Source organism: Coregonus clupeaformis, chromosome 40 (assembly GCF_020615455.1).
Source record: "Coregonus clupeaformis isolate EN_2021a chromosome 40, ASM2061545v1, whole genome shotgun sequence".
In the NCBI taxonomy this organism is placed as follows: Eukaryota; Metazoa; Chordata; class Actinopteri; order Salmoniformes; family Salmonidae; genus Coregonus; species Coregonus clupeaformis.
Window position 1 is genome coordinate 8,158,573 of NC_059231.1, and position 18,923 is coordinate 8,177,495.

Sequence of the window (18,923 nt, forward strand, 5' to 3'; positions counted from 1 at the left end):
TACGTACTATACTGTACCCTACTCTACTACTCTACCTACACTGGATAACCTATCCATGTATGCACCACTCTACTCTACTCTACTCTACTATACCGTATATATACTTACCCAATATCTACTACAAAGTAAACCACTACCACCTACCACCACGTAGACTGTACTATACCTACTCACTATACTCTACTCTACTCTACTGACACTACTCACAAATATTGTACTGACTTACTGAGTATGTACTGTACTGTACTATATCTACTCTACTCTACGCTCTACTTACTCGACTGTACCACCACCCCACTTACTCTACTCCACCCACTCGACTGTACTGGTACTGTAATACTATCAATACTCCGCTCGCCTCATTACTCACCATCTACTCTACAATAAAAAAATCTACACCGACTATGTATGTAGAAAACTCTACGCTCCACCAACCTCGAGAACTCGCTCCACACAACTCAACTAAAACTCACTTACTCTACTCTACATACGTAATACCCACTTCACTCTACTCTACTGTACTTATAACTCACTAACATATATAAATATACTCCAATAATGCTCTCAACCACTCGACTGTACTGTATGACACAACGAACTACTGTACTTACTATACCTCTACTCTACTCTGCTCTACTCCACTCACTCTATCTACTATACTCTACATACTCTACTATACTATACTGTATATACTCTAATCCACTATGACTGTACGTACTGTACCTGTACTGTACTGTACTATACCTACTCACTCACTCTGCTCTACCCTACCGACTGTACTCCACTCACTCTACTCTACCTACTCTACTCTACTCTACTCGACTGTACTATACACCTACTCGCTCTACTCATTAGTCTACCACTCTACTCTACACTCACCTAATAGTATATACTTACTCTAAACTGTAATACACAACTACACACCACTCTATGACTGTATCTACTCCACTCTACTCTAGTCTACCCCTCTACTCTACTCTAGCTCTATCTACTCCAGTCTGCTGTACTGTACTACTTATTATTTATTTACCCTTTATTTAACCAGGTAAGCTAGTTGAGAACAGGTTTATTTACAACTGCGACCTGGCCAAGATAAAGATAGTAGTGAATAAAAAAAAAACACAGAGTTACATATGGGGTAAAAACATAAGTAGAAATACAACAAAAATATATATACAGTGTGTGAAATGTAGCAAGTTATGGAGGTAAGGCAGTAAATAGGATAGTGAGAATAATTACAATAGTATTAACACTGGAATGCTAGATGTGCAAGAGATATGTGCAAATAGAGATATTGGGGTGCAAAAGAGCAAAAATAAATAAAATATAGGGATGAGGTAGTTGGGGTGGGGCTAATTTCAGATGGGCTGGGTACAGGTGCAGTGGTCGGTAAGGTGCTCTGACAACTGATGCTTAAAGTTATTGAGGGAGATAAGAGTCTCCAGCTTCAGAGATTTTTGCACCTGCTCCAGTCATTGGCAGCAGAGAACTGGAAGGAATGGCGGCCAAAGGAGGTGTTGGCTTTGGGAATGACCAGTGAGATAGTACCTGCTGGAGCGCGAGACTACGGGTGGGTGCTGCTATGGTGATTAATGAGCTAAGATAAGGCGGGATTTGCCTTATTTTAGCTATACTGTACACATACTAACTATACCCTACTATACTACTACCTACTACCTACATACATACTATACTATACCATACTCAACCTACTCTAAACGTATATACACCCAACTACCCACACAATGCTGTAATAATTACTCACCCACTCTACTGTACATACTATCTATACTCACTATACTGTACTATACTCACACAATATCTACCACTGATGACTGACTATACTCTACTCTACTCTACTTACGAGTACGTAGTACGTAATACTCTATACTCTGCTCAATACATCTACACTCACTCGACTGTACACTCACTCAGTACTACTCTACTACCATTACTCTAGTCTACTTACTCAGTCTGCTGTACTGTACTATATATACTAAATCTACTTACTCTACTCACTCACTCTATCTACACTCACCACACTATACTCTATCCACCACTGTACTATACTCTACTCTACTCCATCTATGTACTGTACTATACTATAAACATTCTACTCTACTCATAACAAATATTACTCTATTACTATACCCTATGTACTCTAGTCTACTGTACTCATTATGTACTCTATCTATCTACTCTACTGTACTGTACTATACCTACTCTAGTCTACTGTACTTACTCTATTACTCTAATACCTACTCTACTCTATATATATAATAGTCTGCTGTACTGTATGTACTGTACGTACTGTAGACCACAAAATACACACTATAATATAGTCGCTGTACTGTACTGTACTGTACTCTATCTACTATACTCTCACTCTACCCACTCTATATACTATACTCTAGTATGTTGTAATGTACTGTACTGTACTGTACTGTAATGTACTCTACTCTACTCACTCCACTAACTCTACTCTACTCTACTCTAAAGATCTACTCTACTCACTTAATAAATAGGTGTATGAGACGAGTACTGTATGTACTACTGTACTGTACTTACTCACACTTAGTTACTATAATATACTCTACTATACTATATACTACTCACTCACTCACTCACTCTACCTAGCACCACATACTAATACTCACCACAATATAAACTCACTCTACACTGTACACTGTACTGACTGTACTCTAGTCACTCAACTCACTCTACTCTACTCTACTCTAGTCTGCTGTACTGTTGTAGTGGAGGGCTAAAGGACTGTGTTATTCTCAGGTGCTAGGTCGGTATGGGTGTGTTCACCTCCGGGGGTCGGTCAGAATGCATTGATGGGAAGACACAGTGTCCAGTTGACTTGTAGTTGACTTGAAGATAGACAGTATATAACAGCATGTACAGGGCTATGGCTTGACACTGAAGAGGCTACTGCTTGTACAAGGTAACATGTGAATGACTAGACCATTACTAATAAATGAATGGGAATCTCACTAAAGACATCCGGAAGGTTGGGACAGAATTACTGAAGTAACATGCACCGGCACCATCTTAGGGTTGACTAACTAATAAATGCTAACTTTATAAACAGGCCTAATGGAAAGGCACGCTAAAGTTCTATAATAACCTAAATAGTATGCAAAGGCAGACACAGATATTATAAACTATGTATAATAACAACTAATAATAACATAATATAATAAGCCATTTAGCAGACGCTTTTTTTTCTCCAAAGCGACTTACAGTCATGTGTGCATACATATTTACGTATGGGTGGTCCCGGGGATCGAACCCACTACCTTGGCATTACAAGCGCCGTGCTCTACAAGCTGAGCTACAGAGGATATTATTATTATTATTATTATTATTATTAATAATATATACACGTTCTCTATGCCTATACACATACAGGAATGATAATATATTTATACAGTGCATTCGGAAAGTATTCAGACTCCTTGACTTTTTCCACATTTGTTAGTTACAGCCATTTAAAAAAATGATGTTTTTCAAAATCACAAAAACCCCAAAATGACAAAGCAAAAAAAAGGTTCTCTGACATTTTTGCAAATGTATTAAAATTAAACATGGAAATATAACTTTTATATAAGTATTCAGACCCTTTGCTATGAGACTCGAAATTGAGCTCAGGTGCATCCTATTTCCTTTGTTCATCCTTGAGATGTTTCTACAACTTGATTGAGTCACGGAAAATCAACTGATTGGACATGATTTGGAAAGGCACACACCTGTCTATATAAGGTCCCACAGTGCATATCAGAGCAAAAACCAGAACATGAGGTCGAAGGAATTGTCTGTAGAGCTCCGAGACAGGATTGTGTCAAAGGCACAGATCTGAGGAAGGGTACTAAAACATTTCAGCAGCATTGATGGTCCAAGAACAAGGGCCTTATCATTTTAAATGGAAGAAATGTGGAACTACCAAGACTCCTTCCTAGAGCTGGCCAAACTGAGCAATCGGGGAGTAGGGCCCTGGTCAGGAGGAGACCAAGAACCCGATGGTACTCTGACAGACTCCAGAGTTTTCTGTGGAGATGGGAGAACCTTCAAGAATGACAACATCTGCAGCACTCACCAATCAGGCATGGAGGGAGAAAGCACATAAAAGGAAAGAATTTGCCAAAAGGCACAAAGGACTCAGACCATGAGAAACAAAATTCTCGGTCTGATGAAACCAAGATTGAACTCTTTGGCCTTAATGCCAAGCGTCACGCTGGAGGGAAACCTGGCACCATCCCTACGGTGAAGAGTTGGTGGCAGGCATCTTGCTGTGGGGATGCTTTTCAGCGGCAGGGACTGGGAGACTGGGGGATCGAGGGAAAGATGAACGGAGCAAAGAAGAGAGATTTGATGAAAACCCTCAAAGCTAGGACAGATGGGGTGAAGGTTACCTTGCAACAGGACAACAACCTTAAGCACACAGCCAAGAAAATGCAGGAGTGGCTTCGGGACAAGTCTCTGAATGTCCTTGAGTGGCCCAGCCAGAGCCCGGACTTGAACCCAATCGAGCATCTCTGGAGAGACCTGAAGATAGCTGTGAAGCGACACTCCCCACACAACCTGACAGAGCTTGAGAGGATCTGCAGATAAGAATGGAAGAAACTCCCCAAATACAGGGGTGCCAAGCTTGTAGCGTCATACCCAAGAAGACTTGAGGCTGTAATCGCTTGAGGCTGTATGTCTGAATACATATGCAATTGTGCAATTGTGATATTTCTGGGGGTTTTATTTTGATAAATTATCAAAAATTTCTCAAACCCTGTTTTTGCTTTGTCATTATGGGGTATTGTGTGTAGATTGATGAGGGGAAAAGCAATTTAACCCATTTTAGAATAAGGCTGTAATGTAACAAAATGTGGAAAAAGTCAAAGGGTCTGAATACTTTCCGAATACACTGTAGGTTCTCTCTGCCTACAGTGGCTTGCGAAAGTATTCACCCCCATTGGCATTTTTTGGGGGGTTTGAATCATTTGATTTACACAACATGCCTACCACTTGCAAAATATTTCTTATTGTGAAACAAACTTGAGAGTGCATAACTATTCACCCCCCCAAAGTCAATACTTTGTAGAGCCACCTTTTGCAGCAATTACAGCTGCAAGTCTGTTGGGGTATGTCTCTATAAGCTTGGCACATCTAGCCACTGGGATGTTTGCCCATTCTTCAAGGCAATTCTGCTCCAGCTGGATGGGTTCCGCTGGTGTACAGCAATCTTTAAGTCATACCACAGATTCTCAATTGGATTGAGGTTTGGGCTTTGACTAGGCCATTCCAAGACATTTAAATGTTTCCTCTTAAACCACTTGAGTGTTGCTTTAGCAGTATGCTTAGGGTCATTGTCCTGCTGGAAGGCGAACCTTCGTCCCAGTCTCAAATCTCTGGAAGACTGAAATAGGTTTCCCTCAAGAATTTCCCTGTATTTAGCGCCATCCATCATTCCTTCAATTCTGACCAGTTTCCCAGTCCCTGCAGATGAAAAACATCCCCACAGCATTATGCTTTCACCACCATGCTTCACTGTGGGGATGTTGTTCTCGGAGTAATGAGAAGTGTTGGGTTTGCACCAGACATAGCGTTTTCCTTGATGGCCAAAAAGCTCAATATTAGTCTCATCTGACCAGAGTACCTTCTTCCATATGTTTGGGGAGTCTCCCACATGCCTTTTGGCGAACACCAAACATGTTTGCTTATTTCTTTCTTTAAGCAATGGCTTTTTTCTGGCCACTCTTCCATAAAGCCCAGCTCTGTGGAGTGTACGGCTTAAAGTGGTCCTATGGACAGATACTCCAATCTCCGCTGTGGAGCTTTGCAGCTCCTTCAGGGTTATCTTTGGTCTCTTTGTTGCCTCTCTGATTAATGTACTCCTTGCCTGGTCCGTGAGCTTTGGTTGGTGGCCCTCTCTTGGCAGGTTTGTTGTGGTGCCATATTCTTTCAATTTTTTTATAATGGATTTAATGGTGCTCCGTGGGATGTTCAAAGTTTCAGATATTTTATAACCCAACCCTGATCTGTACTTCTCCACAACTTTCTCCCTGACCTGTTTGGAGAGCTCCTTGGGCTTCATGGTGCCGCTTGCTTGGTGGTGCCCCTTGCTTAGTGGTGTTGCAGACTCTGGGGCCTTTCAGAACAGGTGTGTATATATACTGAGATCATGTGACAGATCATGTGACACTTAGATTGCACACAGGTGGACTTTATTTAACTAATTATGTGACTTCTGAAGGTAATTGGTTGCACCAGATCTTATTTAGGGGCTTCATAGCAAAGGGGGTGAATCCATATGCACTCACCACTTTTTGTTATTTATTCTTTAGAATTTTTTGAAACAAGTTTTTTTTTTCATTTCACTTCAACAAGTCGGACAATTTTGTGTATGTCCATTACATGAAATCCAAATAAAAATCCATTTAAATTACAGGTTGTAATGCAACAAAATAGGAAAAACGCGAAGGGGTTGAATACTTTTTTGCAAACACATAAAGGAATGAAAATATATATGTTCTCCATGCCTATACACATAAAGGAATTGTATTATATACTTGTTCTCTATGCCTATACACATAAAGGAATTATATTATATACATGTTCTCTGTGCCTGTACACATAAAGGAATGATAATATATACATTTTCTCTGTGCCTGTACACATAAAGGAATGATAATATATACATTTTCTCTGTGCCTGTACATATAAAGGAATGATAATATATACATTTTCTCTGTGCCTGTACATATAAAGGAGTGATGAGGAGCTAACCATGCTACTAAATGCTAGCTTACTCAGGTAATTGACACGCTTAGCTGCTGACATAAACAATATTACAGGTTTACTAAAGTCTGAGGGAGATTATTATTATTATTATTATTATTATTATTATTATTATTATTATTATTATTATTATGTGGTGTGCTAACTTAAAACTGTAAAGGATTAATGCAATGGAAACAGTGACGTGAAATGCAATAACGCACACTTAATGGGAACACCGTAATGTATTAACAGCCAGGAATACTGATAACTACTGGACTCCTTGACCATGACTGAGGACTGCACCAGGAGCACGACCAGAAGGCGCACTGTGCAGGAAGTGATGCCACATCTTCAGTGAGAACAGTGCCCTGTGCAGGGAGTGATGTCATGTCTACAGTGAGAACAGGGCCCTGTGCAGGAAGTGATGTCATGTCTACAGTGAGAACAGGGCACTGTGCAGGAAGTGATGTCATGTCTACAGTGAGAACAGGGCCCTGTGCAGGAAGTGATGTCATGTCTACAGTGAGAACAGGGCCCTGTGCAGGGAGTGATGTCATGTCTACAGTGAGAACAGGGCCCTGTGCAGGAAGTGATGTCATGTCTACAGTGAGAACAGGGCACTGTGCAGGAAGTGATGTCATGTCTACAGTGAGAACAGGGCCCTGTGCAGGGAGTGATGTCACATCTACAGTGAGAACAGGGCGCTGTGCAGGAAGTGATGTCAAGTCTACAGTGAGAACAGGGCGCTGTGCAGGAAGTGATGTCACGTCTACAGTGAGAACAGGGCGCTGTGCAGGAAGTGATGTCATGTCTACAGAGAGAACAGGGCGCTGTGCAGGAAGTGATGTCACATCTACAGTGAGAACAGGGCCCTGTGCAGGAAGTGATGTCACGTCTACAGTGAGAACAGGGCGCTGTGCAGGAAGTGATGTCATGTCTACAGTGAGAACAGGGCGCTGTGCAGGAAGTGATGTCACGTCTACAGTGAGAACAGGGCGCTGTGCAGGAAGTGATGTCACGTCTACAGTGAGAACAGGGCGCTGTGCAGGAAGTGATGTCACGTCTACAGAGAGAACAGGGCGCTGTGCAGGAAGTGATGTCACGTCTACAGAGAGAACAGGGCGCTGTGCAGGAAGTGATGTCACATCTTCAGTGAGAACAGGGCGCTGTGCAGGAAGTGATGTCACGTCTACAGAGAGAACAGGGCGCTGTGCAGGAAGTCATGTCACGTCTACAGTGAGAACAGGGCGCTGTGCAGGAAGTGATGTCACGTCTACAGAGAGAACAGGGCGCTGTGCAGGAAGTGATGTCACGTCTACAGAGAGAACAGGGCGCTGTGCAGGAAGTGATGTCACGTCTACAGAGAGAACAGGGCGCTGTGCAGGAAGTGATGTCACATCTTCAGTGAGAACAGGGCGCTGTGCAGGAAGTGATGTCACGTCTACAGAGAGAACAGGGCGCTGTGCAGGAAGTGATGTCACGTCTACAGAGAGAACAGGGCGCTGTGCAGGAAGTGATGTCACATCTTCAGTGAGAACAGGGCGCTGTGCAGGAAGTGATGTCACATCTACAGTGAGAACAGGGCGCTGTGCAGGAAGTGATGTCACATCTTCAGTGAGAACAGGGCGCTGTGCAGGAAGTGATGTCACATCTTCAGTGAGAACAGGGCGCTGTGCAGGAAGTGATGTCACGTCTAAAGTGAGAACAGGGCGCTGTGCAGGAAGTGATGTCACATCTTCAGTGAGAACAGGGCGCTGTGCAGGAAGTGATGTCATATCTTCAGTGAGAACAGGGCGCTGTGCAGGAAGTGATGTCACGTCTAAAGTGAGAACAGGGCGCTGTGCAGGAAGTGATGTCACGTCTACAGTGAGAACAGGGCGCTGTGCAGGAAGTGATGTCACGTCTACAGTGAGAACAGGGCGCTGTGCAGGAAGTGATGTCACGTCTACAGTGAGAACAGGGCGCTGTGCAGGAAGTGATGTCACGTCTAAAGTGAGAACAGGGCGCTGTGCAGGAAGTGATGTCATGTCTACAGTGAGAACAGGGCGCTGTGCAGGAAGTGATGTCACGTCTAAAGTGAGAACAGGGCGCTGTGCAGGAAGTGATGTCACGTCTACAGTGAGAACAGGGCGCTGTGCAGGAAGTGATGTCACGTCTAAAGTGAGGACAGGGCGCTGTGCAGGAAGTGATGTCACGTCTAAAGTGAGAACAGGGGCGCTGTGCAGGAAGTGATGTCACGTCTAAAGTGAGAACAGGGCGCTGTGCAGGAAGTGATGTCATGTCTACAGTGAGAACAGGGCGCTGTGCAGGAAGTGATGTCACGTCTACAGTGAGAACAGGGCGCTGTGCAGGAAGTGATGTCACGTCTACAGTGAGAACAGGGCGCTGTGCAGGAAGTGATGTCACGTCTAAAGTGAGAACAGGGCGCTGTGCAGGAAGTGATGTCACGTCTAAAGTGAGAACAGGGCGCTGTGCAGGAAGTGATGTCACGTCTAAAGTGAGAACAGGGCGCTGTGCAGGAAGTGATGTCATGTCTTCAGTGAGAACAGGGCGCTGTGCAGGAAGTGATGTCACGTCTACAGTGAGAACAGGGCGCTGTGCAGGAAGTGATGTCATGTCTACAGTGAGAACAGGGCGCTGTGCAGGAAGTGATGTCATGTCTACAGTGAGAACAGGGCGCTGTGCAGGAAGTGATGTCACGTCTAAAGTGAGAACAGGGCGCTGTGCAGGAAGTGATGTCACGTCTAAAGTGAGAACAGGGCGCTGTGCAGGAAGTGATGTCATGTCTTCAGTGAGAACAGGGCGCTGTGCAGGAAGTGATGTCATGTCTTCAGTGAGAACAGGGGCGCTGTGCAGGAAGTGATGTCATGTCTACAGTGAGAACAGGGCGCTGTGCAGGAAGTGATGTCACGTCTACAGTGAGAACAGGGCGCTGTGCAGGAAGTGATGTCACATCTTCAGTGAGAACAGGGCGCTGTGCAGGAAGTGATGTCACATCTTCAGTGAGAACAGGGCGCTGTGCAGGAAGTGATGTCACGTCTAAAGTGAGGACAGGGCCCTGTGCAGGAAGTGATGTCACGTCTAAAGAGAGAACAGGGCGCTGTGCAGGAAGTGATGTCATGTCTACAGTGAGAACAGGGCGCTGTGCAGGAAGTGATGTCATGTCTACAGTGAGAACAGGGCGCTGTGCAGGAAGTGATGTCACGTCTACAGTGAGAACAGGGCGCTGTGCAGGAAGTGATGTCACGTCTAAAGTGAGAACAGGGCGCTGTGCAGGAAGTGATGTCATGTCTAAAGTGAGAACAGGGCGCTGTGCAGGAAGTGATGTCATGTCTACAGTGAGAACAGGGCGCTGTGCAGGAAGTGATGTCATGTCTACAGTGAGAACAGGGCGCTGTGCAGGAAGTGATGTCATGTCTACAGTGAGAACAGGGCGCTGTGCAGGAAGTGATGTCATGTCTACAGTGAGAACAGGGCGCTGTGCAGGAAGTGATGTCATGTCTACAGTGAGAACAGGGCGCTGTGCAGGAAGTGATGTCACGTCTACAGTGAGAACAGGGCGCTGTGCAGGAAGTGATGTCACGTCTAAAGTGAGAACAGGGCGCTGTGCAGGAAGTGATGTCACGTCTAAAGTGAGAACAGGGCGCTGTGCAGGAAGTGATGTCATGTCTTCAGTGAGAACAGGGCGCTGTGCAGGAAGTGATGTCATGTCTTCAGTGAGAACAGGGCGCTGTGCAGGAAGTGATGTCATGTCTACAGTGAGAACAGGGCGCTGTGCAGGAAGTGATGTCATGTCTACAGTGAGAACAGGGCGCTGTGCAGGAAGTGATGTCATGTCTACAGTGAGAACAGGGCGCTGTGCAGGAAGTGATGTCACGTCTAAAGTGAGAACAGGGCGCTGTGCAGGAAGTGATGTCATGTCTACAGTGAGAACAGGGCGCTGTGCAGGAAGTGATGTCATGTCTTCAGTGAGAACAGGGCGCTGTGCAGGAAGTGATGTCATGTCTAAAGTGAGAACAGGGCGCTGTGCAGGAAGTGATGTCATGTCTACAGTGAGAACAGGGCGCTGTGCAGGAAGTGATGTCACGTCTACAGTGAGAACAGGGCGCTGTGCAGGAAGTGATGTCACATCTTCAGTGAGAACAGGGCGCTGTGCAGGAAGTGATGTCACATCTTCAGTGAGAACAGGGCGCTGTGCAGGAAGTGATGTCACGTCTAAAGTGAGGACAGGGCCCTGTGCAGGAAGTGATGTCACGTCTAAAGTGAGGACAGGGCCCTGTGCAGGGAGTGATGTCACGTCTACAGTGAGAACAGGGCGCTGTGCAGGAAGTGATGTCACGTCTAAAGTGAGAACAGGGCGCTGTGCAGGAAGTGATGTCATGTCTACAGTGAGAACAGGGCGCTGTGCAGGAAGTGATGTCACGTCTAAAGTGAGAACAGGGCGCTGTGCAGGAAGTGATGTCATGTCTACAGTGAGAACAGGGCGCTGTGCAGGAAGTGATGTCACGTCTAAAGTGAGAACAGGGCGCTGTGCAGGAAGTGATGTCATGTCTACAGTGAGAACAGGGCGCTGTGCAGGAAGTGATGTCACGTCTAAAGTGAGAACAGGGCGCTGTGCAGGAAGTGATGTCATGTCTACAGTGAGAACAGGGCGCTGTGCAGGAAGTGATGTCACGTCTAAAGTGAGAACAGGGCGCTGTGCAGGAAGTGATGTCACGTCTAAAGTGAGAACAGGGCGCTGTGCAGGAAGTGATGTCACGTCTAAAGTGAGAACAGGGCGCTGTGCAGGAAGTGATGTCATGTCTACAGTGAGAACAGGGCGCTGTGCAGGAAGTGATGTCACATCTACAGTGAGAACAGGGCGCTGTGCAGGAAGTGATGTCACATCTTCAGTGAGAACAGGGCGCTGTGCAGGAAGTGATGTCATGTCTACAGTGAGAACAGGGCGCTGTGCAGGAAGTGATGTCACGTCTAAAGTGAGAACAGGGCGCTGTGCAGGAAGTGATGTCACGTCTAAAGTGAGAACAGGGCGCTGTGCAGGGAGTGATGTCACTTCTACAGAGAGAACAGGGCGCTGTGCAGGAAGTGATGTCACGTCTACAGAGAGAACAGGGCGAGAGAGGCAGCTTTTCGTACAACTGTACTGAATTATTTGTACTCTACTCTAGTCTACTCTACTCTACTCTACTCTAGTCTACTCTAGTCTACTCTACTCTACTCTACTCTAGTCTACTCTAGTCTACTCTAGTCTACTCTACTCTACTCTAGTCTACTCTACTCTACTCTAGTCTACTCTAGTCTACTCTACTCTACTCTAGTCTACTCTACTCTAGTCTACTCTAGTCTACTCTAGTCTACTCTACTCTACTCTACTCTAGTCTACTCTAGTCTACTCTAGTCTACTCTACTCTACTCTAGTCTACTCTACTCTACTCTACTCTACTCTAGTCTACTCTAGTCTACTCTAGTCTACTCTACTCTACTCTACTCTAGTCTACTCTAGTCTACTCTACTCTACTCTAGTCTACTCTACTCTACTCTAGTCTACTCTAGTCTACTCTAGTCTACTCTACTCTACTCTAGTCTACTCTAGTCTACTCTACTCTACTCTAGTCTACTCTAGTCTACTCTACTCTACTCTAGTCTACTCTAGTCTACTCTACTCTACTCTACTCTACTCTACTCTACTCTAGTCTACTCTAGTCTACTCTAGTCTACTCTACTCTACTCTACTCTACTCTAGTCTACTCTAGTCTACTCTAGTCTACTCTACTCTACTCTACTCTAGTCTACTCTAGTCTACTCTACTCTACTCTACTCTAGTCTACTCTAGTCTACTCTAGTCTACTCTACTCTACTCTACTCTACTCTAGTCTACTCTAGTCTACTCTAGTCTACTCTAGTCTACTCTACTCTAGTCTACTCTACTCTACTCTACTCTACTCTACTCTAGTCTACTCTAGTCTACTCTAGTCTACTCTAGTCTACTCTACTCTACTCTAGTCTACTCTAGTCTACTCTAGTCTACTCTACTCTACTCTACTCTACTCTACTCTACTCTACTCTAGTCTACTCTAGTCTATTCTAGTCTACTCTACTCTACTCTACTCTACTCTACTCTAGTCTACTCTAGTCTACTCTACTCTACTCTACTCTACTCTAGTCTACTCTAGTCTACTCTACTCTAGTCTACTCTAGTCTACTCTACTCTACTCTACTCTAGTCTACTCTAGTCTACTCTAGTCTACTCTAGTCTACTCTACTCTAGTCTACTCTAGTCTACTCTACTCTACTCTACTCTAGTCTACTCTACTCTAGTCTACTCTACTCTACTCTACTCTAGTCTATTCTAGTCTACTCTACTCTACTCTACTCTAGTCTACTCTACTCTACTCTACTCTAGTCTACTCTAGTCTACTCTACTCTACTCTACTCTAGTCTACTCTAGTCTACTCTACTCTAGTCTACTCTACTCTACTCTAGTCTACTCTAGTCTACTCTACTCTACTCTACTCTAGTCTACTCTAGTCTACTCTACTCTAGTCTACTCTACTCTACTCTACTCTAGTCTACTCTAGTCTACTCTAGTCTACTCTACTCTACTCTACTCTACTCTACTCTACTCTACTCTACAGTGATGTCATGTCTACAGTGAGAACAGGGCGCTGTGCAGGAAGTGATGTCATGTCTACAGTGAGAACAGGGCGCTGTGCAGGAAGTGATGTCATGTCTACAGTGAGAACAGGGCGCTGTGCAGGAAGTGATGTCACGTCTAAAGTGAGAACAGGGCGCTGTGCAGGAAGTGATGTCATGTCTACAGTGAGAACAGGGCGCTGTGCAGGAAGTGATGTCATGTCTTCAGTGAGAACAGGGCGCTGTGCAGGAAGTGATGTCATGTCTAAAGTGAGAACAGGGCGCTGTGCAGGAAGTGATGTCATGTCTACAGTGAGAACAGGGCGCTGTGCAGGAAGTGATGTCACGTCTACAGTGAGAACAGGGCGCTGTGCAGGAAGTGATGTCACATCTTCAGTGAGAACAGGGCGCTGTGCAGGAAGTGATGTCACATCTTCAGTGAGAACAGGGCGCTGTGCAGGAAGTGATGTCTAAAGTGAGGACAGGGCCTGTAGGAAGTGATGTCACGTCTAAAGTGAGGACAGGGCCCTGTGCAGGGAGTGATGTCACGTCTACAGTGAGAACAGGGCGCTGTGCAGGAAGTGATGTCACGTCTAAAGTGAGAACAGGGCGCTGTGCAGGAAGTGATGTCACGTCTAAAGTGAGAACAGGGCGCTGTGCAGGAAGTGATGTCACGTCTAAAGTGAGAACAGGGGCGCTGTGCAGGAAGTGATGTCATGTCTACAGTGAGAACAGGGCGCTGTGCAGGGAAGTGATGTCATGTCTACAGTGAGAACAGGGCTCTGTGCAGGAAGTGATGTCACGTCTAAAGTGAGAACAGGGCGCTGTGCAGGAAGTGATGTCATGTCTACAGTGAGAACAGGGCGCTGTGCAGGAAGTGATGTCACGTCTAAAGTGAGAACAGGGCGCTGTGCAGGAAGTGATGTCATGTCTACAGTGAGAACAGGGCGCTGTGCAGGAAGTGATGTCACGTCTAAAGTGAGAACAGGGCGCTGTGCAGGAAGTGATGTCATGTCTACAGTGAGAACAGGGCGCTGTGCAGGAAGTGATGTCACGTCTAAAGTGAGAACAGGGCGCTGTGCAGGAAGTGATGTCACGTCTACAGTGAGAACAGGGCGCTGTGCAGGAAGTGATGTCACGTCTAAAGTGAGAACAGGGCGCTGTGCAGGAAGTGATGTCATGTCTACAGTGAGAACAGGGCGCTGTGCAGGAAGTGATGTGCAGGAAGACTCTACTCTAGTCTACTCTAGTCTACTCTACTCTACTCTACTCTACTCTACTCTACTCTACTCTAGTCTACTCTACTCTACTCTACTCTACTCTACTCTACTCTAGTCTACTCTAGTCTACTCTAGTCTACTCTACTCTACTCTACTCTAGTCTACTCTACTCTACTCTACTCTAGTCTACTCTAGTCTACTCTAGTCTACTCTACTCTACTCTACTCTACTCTAGTCTACTCTAGTCTACTCTAGTCTACTCTACTCTAGTCTACTCTACTCTACTCTACTCTACTCTAGTCTACTCTAGTCTACTCTAGTCTACTCTAGTCTACTCTAGTCTACTCTACTCTACTCTACTCTAGTCTACTCTAGTCTACTCTACTCTACTCTACTCTAGTCTACTCTAGTCTACTCTAGTCTACTCTACTCTACTCTACTCTAGTCTACTCTAGTCTACTCTAGTCTACTCTACTCTAGTCTACTCTACTCTACTCTACTCTAGTCTACTCTAGTCTACTCTACTCTACTCTACTCTACTCTACTCTACTCTACTCTACTCTACTCTACTCTAGTCTACTCTAGTCTACTCTACTCTACTCTACTCTAGTCTACTCTAGTCTACTCTACTCTACTCTAGTCTACTCTAGTCTACTCTACTCTACTCTACTCTACTCTACTCTAGTCTACTCTAGTCTACTCTAGTCTACTCTACTCTACTCTACTCTACTCTACTCTAGTCTACTCTAGTCTACTCTACTCTACTCTACTCTACTCTAGTCTACTCTACTCTACTCTACTCTAGTCTACTCTAGTCTACTCTAGTCTACTCTAGTCTACTCTACTCTAGTCTACTCTAGTCTACTCTAGTCTACTCTACTCTAGTCTACTCTAGTCTACTCTAGTCTACTCTACTCTACTCTACTCTAGTCTACTCTACTCTACTCTACTCTAGTCTACTCTAGTTTACTCTACTCTACTCTACTCTAGTCTACTCTACTCTACTCTACTCTAGTCTACTCTAGTCTACTCTACTCTACCCTAGTCTACTCTAGTCTACTCTACTCTAGTCTACTCTACTCTACTCTAGTCTACTCTAGTCTACTCTACTCTACTCTACTCTACTCTAGTCTACTCTAGTCTACTCTACTCTAGTCTACTCTACTCTACTCTAGTCTACTCTAGTCTACTCTAGCTCTACTCTACTCTACTCTACTCTACTCTAGTCTACTCTAGTCTACTCTACTCTACTCTACTCTAGTCTACTCTAGTCTACTCTACTCTAGTCTACTCTACTCTACTCTACTCTAGTCTACTCTAGTCTACTCTAGTCTACTCTACTCTAGTCTACTCTACTCTACTCTAGTCTACTCTAGTCTACTCTAGTCTACTCTACTCTAGTCTACTCTACTCTACTCTAGTCTACTCTACTCTACTCTAGTCTACTCTAGTCTACTCTAGATCTACTCTACTCTACTCTAGTCTGCTCTACTCTACTCTACTCTACTCTAGTCTACTCTAGTCTACTCTACTCTACTCTACTCTACTCTACTCTAGTCTACTCTAGTTCTACTCTACTCTACTCTACTCTAGTCTACTCTAGTCTACTCTACTCTACTCTACTCTAGTCTACTCTAGTCTACTCTACTCTACTCTACTCTACTATACTCTAGTCTACTCTACTCTACTCTAGTCTACTCTAGTCTACTCTACTCTACTCTACTCTACTCTAGTCTACTCTAGTCTACTCTACTCTAGTCTACTCTACTCTACTCTACTCTAGTCTACTCTAGTCTACTCTACTCTACTCTACTCTAGTCTACTCTAGTCTACTCTACTCTACTCTACTCTACTCTACTCTACTCTAGTCTACTCTACTCTACTCTACTCTACTCTACTCTACTCTACTCTACTCTACTCTACTCTAGTCTACTCTACTCTAGTCTACTCTACTCTACTCTACTCTAGTCTACTCTAGTCTACTCTACTCTACTCTACTCTACTCTACTCTAGTCTACTCTACTCTACTCTACTCTAGTCTACTCTAGTCTACTCTACTCTACTCTACTCTACTCTAGTCTACTCTAGTCTACTCTACTCTACTCTAGTCTACTCTAGTCTACTCTACTCTACTCTACTCTAGTCTACTCTACTCTACTCTACTCTACTCTACTCTAGTCTACTCTAGTCTACTCTACTCTACTCTACTCTAGTCTACTCTACTCTACTCTACTCTACTCTACTCTACTCTAGTCTACTCTAGTCTACTCTAGTCTACTCTACTCTACTCTAGTCTACTCTACTCTACTCTAGTCTACTCTAGTCTACTCTAGTCTACTCTACTCTACTCTAGTCTACTCTAGTCTACTCTACCCTACTCTAGTCTACTCTAGTCTACTCTAGTCTACTCTAGTCTACTCTACTCTACTCTAGTCTACTCTAGTCTACTCTACTCTACTCTACTCTACTCTACTCTAGTCTACTCTAGTCTACTCTAGTCTACTCTACTCTACTCTACTCTACTCTAGTCTACTCTAGTCTACTCTACTCTACTCTACTCTAGTCTACTCTAGTCTACTCTAGTCTACTCTAGTCTACTCTACTCTACTCTACTCTACTCTAGTCTACTCTAGTCTACTCTAGTCTACTCTACTCTAGTCTACTCTACTCTACTCTACTCTACTCTAGTCTACTCTAGTCTACTCTAGTCTACTCTAGTCTACTCTACTCTACTCTACTCTACTCTACTCTAGTCTAGTCTACTCTAGTCTACTCTACTCTACTCTACTCTAGTCTACTCTAGTCTACTCTAGTCTACTCTACTCTACTCTACTCTAGTCTACTCTAGTCTACTCTAGTCTAGTCTACTCTACTCTAGTCTACTCTACTCTACTCTACTCTAGTCTACTCTAGTCTACTCTAGTCTACTCTACTCTACTCTACTCTACTCTACTCTAGTCTACTCTAGTCTACTCTAGTCTACTCTAGTCTACTCTACTCTACTCTACTCTAGTCTACTCTAGTCTACTCTAGTCTACTCTACTCTACTCTACTCTACTCTACTCTAGTCTACTCTAGTCTACTCTACTCTACTCTACTCTACTCTACTCTACTCTACTCTAGTCTACTCTAGTCTACTCTAGTCTACTCTACTCTACTCTACTCTAGTCTACTCTAGTCTACTCTAGTCTACTCTACTCTAGTCTACTCTAGTCTACTCTAGTCTACTCTACTCTACTCTACTCTAGTCTACTCTAGTCTACTCTAGTCTACTCTACTCTACTCTAGTCTACTCTAGTCTACTCTAGTCTACTCTAGTCTACTCTACTCTACTCTACTCTAGTCTACTCTACTCTAGTCTACTCTACTCTACTCTACTCTAGTCTACTCTACTCTACTCTACTCTACTCTACTCTACTCTAGTCTACTGTAGTCTACTCTAGTCTACTCTACTCTACTCTACTCTACTCTAGTCTACTCTAGTCTACTCTACTCTACTCTACTCTAGTCTACTCTAGTCTACTCTACTCTACTCTACTCTAGTCTACTCTAGTCTACTATAGTCTACTCTACTCTAGTCTACTCTACTCTACTCTACTCTAGTCTACTCTACTCTACTCTAGTCTACTCTACTCTACTCTACTCTACTCTAGTCTACTCTAGTCTACTCTACTCTACTCTAGTCTACTCTAGTCTACTCTACTCTACTCTACTCTACTCTAGTCTACTCTAGTCTACTCTAGTCTACTCTACTCTAGTCTACTCTACTCTACTCTAGTCTACTCTAGTCTACTCTAGTCTACTCTACTCTACTCTAGTCTACTCTAGTCTACTCTACTCTACTCTACTCTACTCTAGTCTACTCTAGTCTACTCTAGTCTACTCTACTCTACTCTACTCTACTCTACTCTAGTCTACTCTAGTCTACTCTACTCTACTCTAGTCTACTCTAGTCTACTCTACTCTACTCTACTCTACTCTACTCTACTCTACTCTAGTCTACTCTAGTCTACTCTACTCTACTCTACTCTACTCTAGTCTACTCTAGTCTACTCTAGTCTACTCTAGTCTACTCTACTCTACTCTACTCTACTCTAGTCTACTCTAGTCTACTCTACTCTACTCTAGTCTACTCTAGTCTACTCTAGTCTACTCTACTCTAGTCTACTCTAGTCTACTCTAGTCTACTCTAGTCTACTCTAGTCTACTCTACTCTAGTCTACTCTAGTCTACTCTAGTCTACTCTACTCTACTCTAGTCTACTCTACTCTAGTCTACTCTACTCTACTCTAC